Genomic DNA, 16787 nt, shown 5'->3' with positions numbered 1-16787 from the left:
CGGAATCAGCATGTTTTTACATGAGTAGAATGTGTGCTTTTATTTAAAATGCATCTCTGGGTTATTTGTGGGGCATAGGAACTCATTCATATTTTTTTACAAAATACAGTCTGGCCCCCCACAAGGTCTGAGGGACAGTGGAGCGGCCCCTTGCTGAAAAAGTTTGCTGACCCCTGCCTTAGGCAATCCAAACCTTCCATTCCATTCCCTTCCCCTCCACAAATGGGGCTTAATGGAGCAGCAGTGCCTCCAGGTCATTGTGCTAGTAAGTCTACTTTGCTGTCACACGATGGCAGTGAGATTGCTTTGGGATCCAACAGATCCTGGACTGGCTCACTTCTTCTGTACCTACATATTGCCCCATTTCAGGGCCTTCTGCTGGCTACCACTGGCAGACATCCCACCGGAAGCATTCCTGCACTTCCTAAATCATTGGGTTTGGTATCTCATGCTCTTACTTTGTCTCTCGCCTCTGATCTAAAAAAGGCCAAGGTATTGTCATAAAGAGTATCTTGCCAGCTGTTTTGTTTTAGCGGGAATTTGATATATTACTAAAGATACTCAGGGTTTCTTATTGTCCCAGAATTTTCATAGGAACTGAAAATGGTACATTCTGCAATAATATTCATAGTTGCCTCTCTCCATTACATAAGATTTCTTAGTAATGGCTTAGTGTTCTTCCTAGATGAACAATTTGGAGCTTTCGGGAGAGTGAAAAAGATGGCTTCATGGAACAGCTCTGGCAGAAGACAGTGAGTTCCCTCTCAGATATTTGCCTGTGGGTTTGGCCCCTCTTTTGCCACCTAGTAACTTTTAAGATCAGAGCTCTACAGAGAACTTACTCTGATCCTTTCCTGTTTGGAAAATTTTTTCTCTAATCCAAGTTGCGATCTGGATTATTTAGTGTCCTAATGAAGGTTATCCTCACATTTTCTCTTAACTACTCTTTGTTATTTAGTTCACCATGCTAACTAAATAGTTCAAATGTAGCTTTATGATTGTTAAATTAGTTTTCTTGAAATGCTGATTCATTTCAAAAAGGGTAGAGATGCTTATGAAATCTTCCTTTGCCTTCTGTTTTTCTCTCTTCTGATTTTTCATTTCTCCAAAAATGTATTACCACTCCTAATATTGTTGAAATCTTTGATACATTCACATCTGTATTTCTGAATGCATGTTTGGGTTAAAGATTAAAACAAATAAATAACATTTGTTCATTTCATTGGTGCCAAAGTTCAGACTTACGAAGTCACACAAATGGGACACATTTTCTTGCCCTCAAACTACAGGCACTTATGCAATTTAGCTTACAATGGTACTTCTGGTTACGTACTTAATTCATTCCAGAGGTCCATTCTTAACTTGAAACTGTTCTTAACCTGAAGCACTGCTTTAGCTAATGGGGCCTCCCAATGCTGCTGCGCTGCCGCCGTGCGATTTCTGTTCTCATCCTGAAGCAAAGTTATTAACCCGAGGTACTATTTCTGGGTTAGCGGAGTTTGTAACCTGAAGTGTATGTAACCTGAGGTACTACTGTATTTGCAAATAAAAACTTTAAAAGTACCAAGAGCATCATCAACTTATGCAGTGCTTTTTTTTCTTAAAAAAATGTTTAGAGGTACTCTCATTTTGACTCAAGAAAATCACTGGGAAAAGAAATGAAGCTGACATCGAAGGTGGTAACAATGAAACTGACCAATCACCATGCTAGATTCCAACTCCTACTTCACACATTAAACACTCGCTTCTGTCTGAAACTCAGGAAACACCATGACAGGAAATGAGGCCGCCATTGGGGCTAGCAGCAGAACTGACAATTCACTGTGCTAGAGAAGAAACAATTTATAAAAATATTTTTTTGTTTCCTCTCCTGTTAGATTCCCCCCCCCCCAGAAAAAAACACTGAACTTATGTATTTATTTCATTAAATTTATATACCACTTGATTGTGTGACACTTCAAAGTGTTTTGCAAAAAGATAAAACAAGAAAATCATGAAAAATTCACAACCATACTTTAAACCATACAAAAGTTAAAATGCTCAAACAGATTAAAATCTCCTCAATTTTCTAAGCACTTGGGTAGGGTTGTCTAAACCAGGATGTTTTTATCAGGCACCAAAAAGTGTACAGTGAATGAGCCTGCTTGATCTCAATAGACGGCAGCAGTGGTGTTGGTGCAAGTTCAGAAAACAGGGCTGTCTTAAGCATATGCAGCACTGGGGTGCAAAGATCCGCCCGGCAGTCCTCCTCCCAGGTTGCCCAGTCCCAGGTGCACAGAAGGGCGGAGCCAGCTGGCCACCTCAGCATCTTGCTGGCTCGGTCACCCCCGAACTCGTGGCGCAGAGCCGCCTGCAGCAGAAGAACCCACCGTGGCGCTCTGACTGACGGGTGGGCTCTTCCCCGGACTCAGCTCTCGGGCCCAGTCTCTCAGCTTGGCGCCCCTGAGAGCCTGGCGCTTGGGTGCCCCACACCCCTAGCACCTGTGGGTAAGACGGCCTTGCTCCCTGATATTGCTTAATTTCAAAAAGGAAGTTAGAACTTACAAATCAGCCTTAATTAATTGAGTGTTTTCTTTTTAAAAAACCACCTTTGTTCCACAGACAGAATCCTGTTTGAAGCTTGTGCGTTGGGCTGGAGTCATCCTCCTGACACCAGTGTCTTTACATCTCACCTGGATGGGACCAAGCCAAATGGTAGTGAGGTCAGGGCTAGGCAGACGCACTAGTAGTAATGTTGAATTGGCTCTGCTGCTGTGTGTCCACACACCCTTGACCTTGCTGCCACTGTGCCCCGGCCTTAACTATGCAGTAATACTAATGTGGGAAGGGCAGCTCCGCTGCTCCACAACAAATCCTATTGACAGCTACATATACTAGCTTATGTGGAAACAGTCACAATTCATCCAGACTCATTTCTCAATAGACAAGTACAGTATTTTGCTATAAAAGATGCAACCGGAATTTCAAACCTTAATGAAATCATACAGGGGATTCAGAACCAATATGGTTAGTGACTATGGATGTAGTATCGTTATAGGTGTGTGCAAGGAACCAGCCCATGACATATCAGTCCTCTTATCTACCACCACCACCATGCTGCTGTTGCTGCCACCATTTGCCACCACTGTTGTGGGCTGGCCAAGTGGGAGATTGGGTGCAAATGCAGTGATAAATCTGAGCAGGACAGGCTCCTTGCCACCATACTTGCCACCTGACATCCCTGCATGCAGGCCATAGCTGTATTTATGTGGGAGGAGGTACGTACTTTTAAGCCCAGTCCCTGGCATTGTGTTTCACATGGTTGTCTCTACTATGTGTGCATAGCTCAGTTACATAGCTGCCCTTATTGTGCCCTTACACTTGAGCAGGAGCTTGTGCACTGAGGTTGCTTAAATTGGAATGAGGTGGGAAGTTCTAATCCAGTATGGTCCCTAAAGGCCAGGTTTCTACTTGCAGGGAGGTGTTTTGTTTTGTTTTGTTTTGTTTTGTTTTGTTTTGTTTTGTTTTGTTTTGTTTTGTTTTGTTTGTTTGCTTTACATATGGGAGCTTTCAAAAGGTGACCCAGAAATTACAACTAATCCAGAATGCAGCAGCTAGACTGGTGACTGGGTGTGGTCGCCAAGACCATATAACACCAGTCCTGAAAGACCTACATTGGCTCCCAGTACATTTCTGAGCACAATTCAAAGTGTTGGTGCTGACCTTTAAAGCCCTAAATGGCCTCTGCCTAGTATACGTGAAGGAGCATCTCCACCCCCATTGGTCAGCCCAAGCACTGAGGTCCAGGGCTGAGGGCCTTCTGGCTGTTCCCTCACTGCAAGAAGTGAGGTTGCAGGGAACCAGGCAGAGGGCCTTCTTGGTAGTGGTGCCTGCCCTGTGGAACGCCCGCCCCCATCAGACATCAAGGAAAGAAACAACTATCTGACTTTTAGAAGACACCTGAAGGCAACCCTGTTTAGGCAAGTTTTTAATGTTTGTTTGTATTTTTAATCTTTTGTTGGAAGCTGCCCAGAGTGGCTGGGGAACCCAGCCAGATGGGTGGGGAATAAACAAACAAACAAACAAACAAATATTATTATTATTATTATTATTATTATTATTATTATTATTATTTGATTTCCACCTCTGGCATGCTGAGGCTAGGGTGCTGTTGTCTCAAGAATAGCTTTAAGATCCTTGATACGGTCAATGGGAGACACAGTTGAGGGCAAAATTGTTGTTTCACATTGTTAGGCTACAATCCACTGACCAGAGAATAAGCCCTGTTCGATTCAGTAGGACTTACCTCTGAGCAAAGAAACAAAGGAAACTGCCTTGCACTGAGTCAGACCAAAGGCAAGAACAACAGTCAGAGCAACACTGCAAGTCTGTGTGTTTGTGGTGCAGTTCACTTCTCCTTTTCATTTCATGCAGACCTTTGTCCCTCCTTGAAAGTGAACTTTACCTCTCATCTAAAACATAACACAGATTTGATGTTTGGGGAGCCCTGTTGTTATTTGCGGAGCATGTAAAGACCATAGGCTGAGAGTCCCGACTGCAAGTTCCCCATTCTTCCTTATGACTCAGCCTGCCCTGAAGTCGAAAGAGCACAAATGGATGACAGAGACATTAAGTCTCATTACCTTTTTGGGCCTTGACTTATACTGAGACTACCCAGTAACAAGAGTGTGGGCTGTGGTCACTTGTGTCCCATTGGATGCTCAGCTTAGAAGTGTTAGGTGGCTGGTTCATTTCTCGCTCGGCTTTTTCCATGAAGTTTACAACCTGGTTTTTAAAAACTTTTTGAAGGACCTGGTATTCTTCTGAGGTTTGTCACTTTCCCGATACCAGGGCTGGGGAATTTGTGGCCCTCCAGATGTTGCTGGACTACAGCTCCCAGCATTTGAGTATTGAGGATGATGGGAGTTCAACCACATTTGAAGGGCTGTAGGTTCCCCACCCCGGCATGGTTCCAGTTCTAGATGTGTTGCTTTGGCCCAGAGAGCACCAGTGTACCACTGGTTTTATCTGCATCTTCTGAAATGCTAAGGACCATCAAGGTTTACTACCTTGAGAACAGTGTTGGGCAAGGGTCAGCAAACTTTTTCAACAGAGGGCCAGTCCACTGTTCCTCAGACTTTGTGGGGGGCTGGACTATATTTTGAAGGGGGGGGAGAACAAATTCCTATGCCCCACAAATAACCCAGAGGTTCATTTTAAATAAAAGGACACATTCTACTCATATAAAAACACGCTGATTCCCAGACCATCCGTGGGCCAGATTTAGAAGGCGACTGGGTCGGATCCAGCCCCTGGGCCTTAGTTTGCTTACCCATGGTGTTGGGAAACCTCTGGCCCTTCAGATGTTCTTGGATTTCAACTCTTGCCCTCATCAGCATTACCAGTCAGCAGAGGTGATAGTTCAAGAACATCTGGAGGGCAGTCGGTTCCCAATTCTTACTCTAGTTGGGGTTTTTTTTGGGGGGGGGGCTTAGTTCAATTTCGCCTGTTGTGAAACATGGGAAGGAATTCAATGTAGTTCTATAGTAAGTGTTCTGTCAGTGCAAGTTTTTCAGCTTGTCAGATGTTATGATTCCCCCCTCTTTTCTACCTGTGTACTGTTCTGGGGAGTTCTCCCAACCCCCAAGTGCCAATTTCAGGGAGAAAGCCCCATTGCGCTGGCAGAAGTCTTTGCATGGGCTTATGCTAGTGAGACTAGTTAGTGGACTCCCATGCATGATAATTAATATTGGGAAAGTTGCCCAGACGAACAAAGCACACCTATTGATGTGGGTGGCATGAAGAAGAGTAGCAACAAATATTCATGACTGAAAAAACAGGAAGGTGTGAGAGATACAGTGCCAAAAACTCACAGGGAAATAAAATCAGATCTTTATGACCTGTTTGCCACATAAGGTCCCCATCTGGAGCCACCCTTCATAATAGAGTCATATTTTCGTATGCTCTTTTGCCTTACCTATCATTTTAGTTTCTTCTCTCATCCTTCATTCTGACTTAAAAGGGCTATTACTAGTCAGCAAAACTAGTCAGTATGTTTCCGAGCACAATTCAAAGTGTTGGTGCTGACCTTTAAAGCCCTAAATGGTCTTGGTCCTGTATACCTGAAGGAGCGTCTCCACCCCCATCGTTCAGCCTGAGATCCAGCGCCGAGGGCCTTCTGGTGGTTCCCTCATTGCGAGAAGTGAGGTTACAGGGAACCAGACAGAGGGCCTTCTTGGTAGTGGCGCCCACCCTGTGGAACACCCTCCCTTCAGATGTGAAGGAAATAAGCAGCTATCTTTAAAAGACATCTTGAAGGCAGCCCTGTTCAGGGAAGTTTTTAATATTTAATGCTGTACTGTTTTTAACATTTGATTGGGAGCCGTCCAAAGTGGCTGGGGAAACTCAGCCAGATGGGCGGGGTATAAATAATAAATTATTATATTATTATTATTTTCAATTAGCGCAGACAATAAATAATGAAAACCAAAAGTTACATATGTTATAATCTGAAGGGCTTCATCAAAGATTCCTCAGATACACACTGTCTGCATATTTCAATGAAATTTCAAAAAGATGATAGCCATCACTTATCAAGATCAGCGAGTTCTATATAGCGATTCCAGACCCCCCAAGTATCCCTATTTTCCTTTATATATATATAACTTTTATTAAATTTTACTTCAGATTAAACATCTTTTCTTATATGAAACATTCATTGACTTCCCTCCTTCCCCTTCCAAGGTTCGTTTGACTTGCTGCATATTTTAATATATCCATCTAATTCAATTTACCTTTCTTACATCACTTCAAAATATGTTATACTGTTAAATTACTTTAATACTGCCAGCGTTTTTAAGTGTGCACAATTATTTTCAATATATTCAATGAAAGATTTCCACGCCTCTTTAAATGCCTGTTCTTCTTGTTCTCTTATTCTACTTGTTAGACCTGCTAACTCTGCATATTCTGTCATCTTAAATTGCCAATCCTCCTTACTAGGGACCTCTCTCACTTTCCATTTTTGGGCTAACAAAATCCAAGCTGCTGTTGTTACATACATAAATAATATTTTTCTGACTCCTGGGAACATCTGTCTGAACAATTCCTAGCAGAAATGCCTCTGGTTTGGAGGGGAAAGTTATTTCAAACATTTTTTTCATCTCATTATATATAATTTCCCAATATTCTTTAACTGCTTTGCATGTCCACCACATGTGAAAAAAGGTTCCTTCTACTTTACATTTCCAGCACAAGTCCAATTCCATATTATACATCTTAGCCAATCTACTCGGAGTTCAATACTGTCTGTGAATCATTTTCATATCATTCTGCTTCAGTGTGTAGCATGCAGTGAATTTCAAGTCATTCTTCCAAAGTTTCTCCCAGAGGTTTAATTCTATAGTGTATCCCATATCCATTGCCCAGTGAGTCATTGATGCTTTAACCATCTCATTGTTTGTTTCCCATTCCAATAATAATTTGTACATTTTGGACAATCATTTTTCCTTATTCAGAAATAGCTCTTTTCAAACTGTGAGCCTTGGTCCAAAAAAACCATTTTTCTTTTCTAGTTTGAACATATCATATAGTTGATGGTGCTATAGCCAATCAGTAACTTGATTCCTTACTTCTGCCATTGGTTTCAATCTGGTTAGCTCCTTGTAAAGTCCAGCAAATCCCTATAGGTCACCAAACCTCTATCCGCCCTGGGACCCCCAGGTATAGGGCAGTATATAAATTATTATTATTATTATTATTATTATTATTATTATTATCTTAATTGTAATTGCTTTGATTGGCGATAACCATAGGGGTGTTTTTCTCTTCAACAATTTTTAATGTTTCTCCCAGACTCTATACAATTTTCTCCTAATGACATGGGTTCACGAAATTTTTATATATTTTAGCTTTCCCATACCAAAGACATGCATGCCAGACAAACTTCATATTGTAGTCTTCCAGATCTAAAATGTGTGCATCCTCCAATAAAATCCGTTCCCTTAACCAACACAAACAAGCCATAGTACAATTGTAGGTCTGGCAGGGCAAAGCCACCTCTTTCTTTTGTATCAGTCAAAATTTTATATTTAATTTGTGGCAGCTTTCCCCCCTGCCAGACAAATTTAGATATATCCCTATTTTCCAGGGGCATCCCTGATTCTGATTCTATCCCGGAATGTCCCGCTTTTCCTTAAGACACCCCCATTTTCATCATCAGAGGAATGTTGGAGGTATGGTAGGATGTCCCTATTTTCACTGGAGAAATGTGGGGGGGGGGTGTCTGGAGTTATCTGACCCTGGAGCCAACTGAAGGCAATCCTGTAAAGGGAAGATTTTATTTAATGTTTAATGTTTAATGTTTAATTATTATTTTTTATATGTTGAAAGCTGCCCAAAGTGGCTGGGGCAACCCAGTAAGATGTGTAGGGTATAAATACTAAAATTGTCATTATGGAATGGGATGTCCATATTTTCATTGGAGAAATGTTGGAGGGTATGCAATTTAAGGTAGACCCACTAAAATGAATGGACATGACTAACTTAGAACCATTAATTTCAATAGGTCTCCTCTGAGCATAACTTAGTTCAGGCATCCCCAAACTCAGCCATCCAGATGTTTTGGGACTACAACTCCCATCATCCCTAGGTAACAGGACCAGTGGTCAGGGATGATGGGAATTGTAGTCCCAAAACATCTGGAGGACTGAGTTTGGGGGTGTCCGAGTTAGATACAACCCAGTGTTGTAGATGATAGGCATAGAATCCTTAGCACAACTTTGTGCAACACTGAGCAGGCAAGTTTGTGCTCTGTGATTCTGTGGTTGGAGTATTGAAACTTGTAAATGCCTCCAGAGGAAGTATTACAATGTGTATGAATCTTTGTGTCTTGTTCTATGGTGTTCCTGTTTTGTTCTGTATAAGGAGAGCTTCCTTTTTTGCTACTTGCATTTCCCCCCCGCTAATTATGCAAATTTAACAGTGGAGATGTTTTTGATGGAAGGAACCAGTCTAGATAACCAGATGTCTCGTCTCAGACAGTGAAACTTGGCCTTGACTGGAAGTTCCACAATATTACTTTTCCAACGAACATTTTAAGGCAGTTATGGACAGAAAGAAGCCAAAAACCCAATTAGGACTCCTTATTTATATGTGACAATAGTTGACAATAGTTGCTTGTCAACCAGCTTTAAGAATATTACCTCAGATTAATTCATCCATATCATGACAGTCACTTTAAAACTGGATGTACAAACCTGAAACATATATTCTTGCATAAAATACATATTTCTGACACACTCTGCAGGGCTTTTTACTAGCTATACTCATGTTTGAGGACATATCATGTGTTGTCATTGCTGTTGTAAGGATCTTGTTTTTCTAATGTGAAGGAAACCATGAAGCTGAAAAACTCCATTCTGACCTCATCAGGCCAATACACTATAAGAATTTGGATTTAGTATGACATGGAAATATATGAGAGTTTTAAGAAGCTAAATAAGAAGTCTGTCTTTTACAGTTCCCTGAACTAGCAAACTAAACACTTTCAGATTCCATTTTCTGCCACTAAAATGTCAGCACAGGGTTACCAAATTTTCTTTTTTTACCAGACTGTGCAACAGTGTGATTTACAAATGTTCATGTATGTCTGTGCTATGAAAAGCCTCACTTGATGATTTCTGCTTATCAAACTGTTTTCCATGGCAGCAGTTAATTTAGTTACACAGAATCCTATTGCTTTAGTAGTCCTCCAAAAATTAGAATTAGGCTTCAGAGGCAGCAACTTTTAAATGCCAGGTGATTAAGAGTGTGAAAAATGAAATTTAGTAACAGAAAGTGATCTTTTAATTTGTAATTAAGTTGAAAGTTTTGAAATGCTGTAAATCCAGTGAAATAAACAATGAAGTAAGTAATCATGATGATTGCAGCCTGGGAATATACCCTTTAGCTCTGCCATGAGGTATGCAAAATTCATACTAATTTATCAAACGAATGAAAAATGTTCACCCCAGTACTAAACACATTATATGGATTCATGCCATTGATTTGAATGTGGCAAGCCATCTAAACTCTGACCATATTTAGAATTGAGTTCTGGTGATTTCAATGAGATTCAAATATGGTTAAAGAGCAGCCTGTATGTGTTGATCTAACACATACTATTATATAAAGTGGTGTTAAGACTTGCAGATACAAGAGAAACACTATGCCTATTTCAAGGCACAGCCCTTTTTCTAAACATAGCATAGGGTGGCTTCTTCCAAGATTGTGCAACTTTTGTCAGAAGAAAACTGTGAGGTAAGGCTTGCTCACTGGCTTGCCTCACTACACCTGTGCTAGGAGGGTTGGCATGGCAACCAGAACAGCTGCACTCTATGTGGCTTGAGGCCTCTTCGCAGTCCCACACAAGGTTAATGCTAGGCTGCTACTGCACCTAACTCACATCTTCTCCTGCTTGTTTCCTTGGGACTGCTTCACTGAACTTTATGCCCCTGAACAGACAATTTGGACTGGCTAGGTTTAGGTTTGACCTCTGGCCTGTCTCCACCACATTCATAATCGGTTATGGGACTCATTCCTGAACAGTGGCGTAGCGTGGGTTGTCAGCACCCGGGGCAAGGCAAGTAATTTGCACCCCCTTACCCGGCTGATTTGCGCCCCCTAACCCGTGGATTTGCGCCCCCTAACTCTAACCCCCAGATGTTGCGCCCAGTGCGGCCGGGCCCCCCTGCACCCCCACGCTACGCCACTGTTCCTGAAGAGTGTAGGATCCAGCTTTGTTCCTGACAATATGTGGTGGTGTAGTAAGGACTGGAAGAACTCTGAATGTGAAGAAGGCATGTTGCTTCCAGCTGGGCAGTTAAGTCTAATACATTATCCTAAATATCATCCCTGAAAATGTTTAAAAATAGGAGTGCCATGCTGGCAGTGGTGAGGCCCATTTCACAGATGAGTCCTTCCTATAAGTTGCTAGTTTCTTCATACTTCAAAGAACGCCACTGCATGCAAAAATACAGCAGAGGTGTGGCTGAGCTGGAATTTTACGCTTCAGAGGAAGCTTGAAAGAATTGGCCTGCGGTGACAAGGTTACAACAGGTAAGAGAGATTTGATTGTTATCACCAGCAGTTTAGGGTACCATTTTTGGCATAGGGAGAAAGGGGTACCAAGAGATTCCAGAAACATGGAGTGAGGAGCTGACAGACATGGCAGGTTCAAAATAAATAAAAAACCTCAGAATATTTTGGAAACATTTACTGTAGTTAGCTTTTAGTACCTCATGATAACTAGGGATGCAGGTCCTGTCAGGGAATAAGCACGTACGGTCTAAACAGACAGACAATGATACTTTCTCTCCTCTCCTCCCTAGTGTTCCTAGAGGCAGGGCTGCTCATGACATCTTACTGAGGTAAAGGACAAGATGGGGCCTCCTCACATTCTGTGTAGTAAAGCTTACTGGACTAGCAGTTGAATCTTACTTCAACCTCAATCTAACATGTAGTGTTTTTAAAACTGTTTCATGGTATGTTTGTAAATTGCCTTGAGAAGTACGTAAAATGTGCGTGAATGATTAATTAATTGATTGATAATACCCCTCTGCCCTCTAACAGAGGGTGATGGTGGGGGGCTCTTGAGCAATATCTGGGGGGCTGCCACTGCTAACCGAGGTAGGTCAGGCCTGTGCTTTGGTCAGAATGAGATCTGTGTATAGCAGCAGGCAAAGTAAGCCATTTCATCAAAAGGCTAAAAGTCAATCTTTTGAACCCTTGTCAACATGCAGGGGCTGATTTTTGCCAGCTTTGTCAAAGGACTGTGTGAAATGGATCTTGATGGTGGCTGGTAGGTGTGTGCTGAACTCAGGCCGGATTGGTTTTTTGGAACTGATTACAGCTGCTCCTATGAAGTGCAATCACCTTTGCTTGCAAATAATAGACCCTCTTGGCTAAGCTCAGGTTGTGCGTGCCTTCCAGCAGTGGTACTCGCACTGCTTCATCTCTGTCTGCTGTAACATAATTCATAACATAATTCTCTGAAGCAGTAGCCACATTTGGATGCTCTGCTTGTGCGTGAAACCTACAGATGGTCCACAAGAGGTCTGGAGGGTGGCAACATGAGAACAGGCCTTTTCTGAGTGAGTTTCCCATTTGTGAAATGCTGGTGCCATTATTATACACCTTTAGCCACCAGGCAAAAATGTTCCTCTTCAACCGGGCCTGTGGCTGATTATTATCTGATAGCGTTTTAAATGTGTTATGGGGGGATTATTGGTTCGTTTTTGCTCTTGTTTTTAATATGTATTTTGTTTTTTTATTTTGAATTTTATTCTGAGAATCACCCTGAGCTCCTTGGATGAAGGGTGGTATACAAATTTAATAAATAAAATAAAATAATTGAACATACAGGTAGTGGAGCAGCTGAAGGCACATTTGGATTGTCTGCAGTAGTAGAGTTCTGACCTCAGAAATGTTCACTTGGTGCCGCTTTTGTGAACTCAATCCTGCCCTGTTCACTTGCACTTTTTAATGGCACATCCTACTCTTTTGCTTTTGTTTTACTGGATTTTATGTTTGATTTATTTATTTTTTAGCAATACTGTGTTTTACTGTTCTACCTTAGCTGTGCTGTTGCCTGTGGCTTTATTTTATTAAGTGATGTTTTAGGTTAAATGAATCTGTAAATAGCCATAAGGGCTCCTCAAGTGCAAACATGTAAATAAATATATTGGTTCTTAGCTGAGCTCATTTCAGTTGAGCTTCTGACTTAGCTATGGAATTCAGATGTCTCTAACAAGGAATGAAGAGCCTTTGTAGCTCTCTAGATGTTATTGAACTCCAACTCGCATTAGCCCCAGACAGCATGGTCATAGGCCAGGAATGATGGAGCAACATCTGGAGGACCACAGGTTCTCCATTCCCCCTGTAGTAGCTTTATAATGCAATCCTGTACATGTCTACTCAGAAGTAAGTCCCACTAAGCTCAGTGAGGCTTATACTTGGGTATGTAGGCATAAGATTTCAGATTTAGTTTCTTGCCCCTAGATGGGCCTTTGTTCTAGCAACTCAGATCACACGTCCTCCTGAAAATAAGGAATTATATTTGTTGAGGGTAGAATCCAGATTTTCCTCTTGCTCCCCACCAATAATGTCTCAAAGCTGCCCTCTGTAGGTTTTATTCTAGTTCTATCTTGCACATTCGCAAATATACCAGGGGTTCTCACTGGGAGATTGAAGTGAATCCTTCCCCTCTTTTCTTTATCTAGAATGTGAGAAAAAATATCTATTCTTAATCTATTCTATTACATAAAATGGGCTTAGACAGACCTGGGCATTGTTGTCAACACACCATAAGCAAAAAGGCATGTCATTGAAGGAAGTTTAATAAAGATCAATAGAATTAAACATCATTCAAGGAGATTGCATGTACTTCCAGTAGTGCAAAAATGTTCCTGCAGTGGAGATGACAGTTTCCATTTCCTGTAGCAGGAAAGTGGAAACCTTTGAACACATAACTTGGGGTTGGCCAAGAAAACTCCCCATTGGTTCATTACAACATCCCACATATTGCAATAAGTGAAATCACATTCTCCATATAAATCTATTATGTCACACAGAGAGAAGAGGGCCCAAGGCTTTCTCACATGACCTATTAGAATAATTACTCATTTGTTTGATTGGATTGGAGTCAATTGTCTTCCTGCAAGGAAGCACTTTTATTTCAGGGAAATTTAATCCACTGTTCCGAATTCACATATGGTTGTGCAGAACTGTCCCTCTAAAACCTGATGACATCCTTCGCAGGATGTGAAATGAATGTGGTGGACTGAAGCTCATCAGTGGTGGCAATATTCCTGGGGCAATTATTTTCCTTTTCTTTAAGTGCAAGATACCGGCATGGAGGCAGGAGGTATTTCTTATTCCTTTCTTCAAATTTAATTGGCTTTGTGGTGTCAATCATTAAGCTAAATCAGAGTGAGGGCAATACTTCCTGTCATCACTCTGGCATCTTGTGGGTGAAAGAAAAATGTACCTAGCAGCAGTAGGGAGTGTAATCTCTCCTGTGTCAGGTAAATGAAGAGGATGGGGAAGTGAAAGATGTGAAGAAGGTTAGCGAGTTTATGAAACCACCTATCCCCAATTTCTCCTTTGAGCTAAACATTTTTTAAAAAATAGGAGGCATTCCTTCAGATAGCGTCATGGTCCCTGGTCAGTTAGGTCAAGCAAACTGGAAGGTGAAATTTGCAAAATACAGGTGCTATATGTTCCTTGCAGTTCCACTTAAAACTCTCAACATGGCGTTTTGTACAATCTGAAGCTCCTGAATACTTCTTAAAGCAGCCCCATACAGCAAGCTAACCTGGATGTTCTAAAAGCATAGATGACAGTGATCAGATCAGCTCTTGTAAAAAATAATAATTTTAAAAAAGGATACAAGTGGTTAACCACCTAAACTGATAAAGGGCACTCTTGACCACCTCTGTGACCTGAGCCTCCAGAAGTAGTCCAAAACTGTGAGCCTGCGCTTTTGGGGGAAATGCAACCTCTTTAAAGAAATTTAAACCCCTAAGCCTGGATCAATTCCATCACCAGCCAGCAGTACTTGTCTGGGGTGTGTGTTTGTGTTTTACATGAATAGATGTGGCACCCAGCTATAGAAAATGCTTTCTCTTGGCAAGAGGCAAGCACTAATATTGACTCATTTCTGGCACAGCTGAAAACCTTCACCTTCCAGGCCTTTGGGGATAGAGGATGAAATATGTAGTATCTGAGGCTACCTTGCTTGTCTTGGGAAGGGACAGATGAAGTGAATTGTATATTGTCATACTGGTTTTAAGGTTGACCTGCCCATGGATTGCTTGCCAATAAAGGTTGGGATAGCCATTTTAGAAAGAAAAATAAATAAATGGCTGTATTATATTCAGTTATACCATTGGTGTAGTGGTTAGGGTCTTGAACTAGGACATGGGAGACCTGGGTTCAAAGCCCCACTCAGTGGAAAAACTTGGGTGAGTCATTGTCTTTCAGCCTAATCCTACCTCACCAGAATGTTGTGAAGAAACAGTGGGGAGGAGGAGAACCATGTAAATCACTTTGAGCTCCTTGGAGGAAAGGTGGGCTAGGAATGCAGTACCAAATAAAATCTGGACTAGTTTTGTTCACTCAGAGTGGCAGTAAAGTAAAGGTAAAGGGACCCTGACCATTAGGTCCAATCGTGGCCGACTCTGGGGTTGCGGCACTCATCTCGCTTTATTGGCCGAGGGAGCCTGCGTACAGCTTCTGGGCAGTAGTTTTCCATTATTTCAGAGGAGGTGCCAGCATTTGAACCCGAGACCTTCTGCAAGCAGGTTGTGATGCAGTGAGCTAAGGGAGGCAACTCTTGTCAAACATTGTCCAGTTCCCCATGACCTTACCTAACCTTACCTAATGAGGTCAAGATGTGCATGGATCCAAGGAGCAAGTCTGAGAGCCCCCTCCAAATACAGTGGTACCTCGGGTTAAGTACTTAATTCATTCCGGAGGTCCGTACTTAACCTGAAACTGTACTTAACCTGAAGTACCACTTTAGCTAATGGGGCCTCCCGCTGCTGCCACGCCGCCGGAGCACAATTTCTGTTCTCAACTGAAGCAAAGTTCTTAACCTGAAGCACTATTTCTGGGTTAGCGGAGTCTGTAACCTGAAGCGTATGTAACCTGAAGTGTATGTAACCTGAGGTATCACTGTATTTTGTCCTTATTGTCAGGCTGAACAAACTGAAAAGTATCCATTTAAACCTGATGAGCAGACGTAAGTGATGTTGTTAAGGTGCCTTCATGCCTGCTCCTTTCTTGCAGACTAGGTATACTAGTTCCTCTCTCATCTACCCTTGGAGGATGGCCTGATGTACATTCCAGGTATTCTGACAAGGAGAAGCCTAGTTTCCCATCAGAGCTCATTATCAATGACTCTGATGTATCTGGAATGTAGTTGTGTGAGTGTTGCAAAACTGATGAGACGCAATGCAATTGCCATGTCCCAAGCAACTGTTCCATTATGTGGCTAACACTCAGCCTGCAAAATGGGGAATCACTCAGAAGCTGGAAATGCCTTCTGTTAAGGCAAAGCATAAAGAGTACGACAAGGCTGTATATTGTCTCCCTGCTTATTTAACTTATATGCAGAATTCATCATGCGAAAGGCTGGGCTGGATGAATCCCAAACCGGAATTAAGATTGCCGGAAGAAATATCAACAACCTCAGATATGCAGATGATACAACCTTGATGGCAGAAAGTGAGGAGGAATTAAAGAACCTTTTAATGAGGGTAAAAGAGGAGAGCACAAAATATGGTTTGAAGCTCAACATCAAAAAAACGAAGATCATGGCCAGTGGTCCCATCACTTCCTGGCAAACAGAAGGGGAAGAAACGGAGGCAGTGAGAGATTTTACTGTCTTGGGTTCCATGATCAGTACAGATGGTGATAGCAGTCACAAAATTAAAAGATGCCTGCTTCTTGGGAGAAAAGCAATGACAAACCTAGACAGCATCTTAGAAAGCAGAGACATCACCTTGCCAACAAAGGTCCGTATAGTTAAAGCTATGGTTTTCCCAGTAGTGATGTATGAAAGTGAGAGCTGGACCATAAAGAAGGCTGATTGCCAAAGAATTGATGCTTTTGAATTATGGTGCTGGAGGAGACTCTTGAGAGTCCCATGGACTGCAAGAAAATCAAACCTATTCATCAGGAAATCAGCCCTGAGTGCTCACTGGAAGGACACATTGTGAAGCCGAGGCTCCAATACTTTGGCCACCTTATGAGAAGAGAAGACTCCC

The 16787-nt window shown here is 42.0% G+C and overlaps 1 protein-coding gene across 1 annotated transcript in view; it reads right to left on the bottom strand.

Moving 5' to 3' along the window:
* Nucleotides 1-11343, bottom strand: part of LOC310835037 (interleukin-12 subunit beta-like) — a 29242-nt gene extending 17899 nt beyond the window's left edge. Inside the window, exon 1 of the mRNA XM_083719709.1 lies at nucleotides 11256-11343. The gene's annotated coding sequence lies outside the window, so the exon portion shown is untranslated. The remainder of the gene's footprint in view (nucleotides 1-11255) is intronic.
* Between the last annotated feature and the right edge of the window lie 5444 nt (nucleotides 11344-16787).

This window comes from Podarcis gaigeae (genome assembly GCF_964106915.1).
Source record: "Podarcis gaigeae genome assembly, chromosome: 2".
Lineage (NCBI taxonomy): Eukaryota > Metazoa > Chordata > Lepidosauria > Squamata > Lacertidae > Podarcis > Podarcis gaigeae.
The sequence above is the reverse complement of the archived record's forward strand: the minus strand, read 5'-3'. Positions and strand labels throughout refer to the sequence as shown.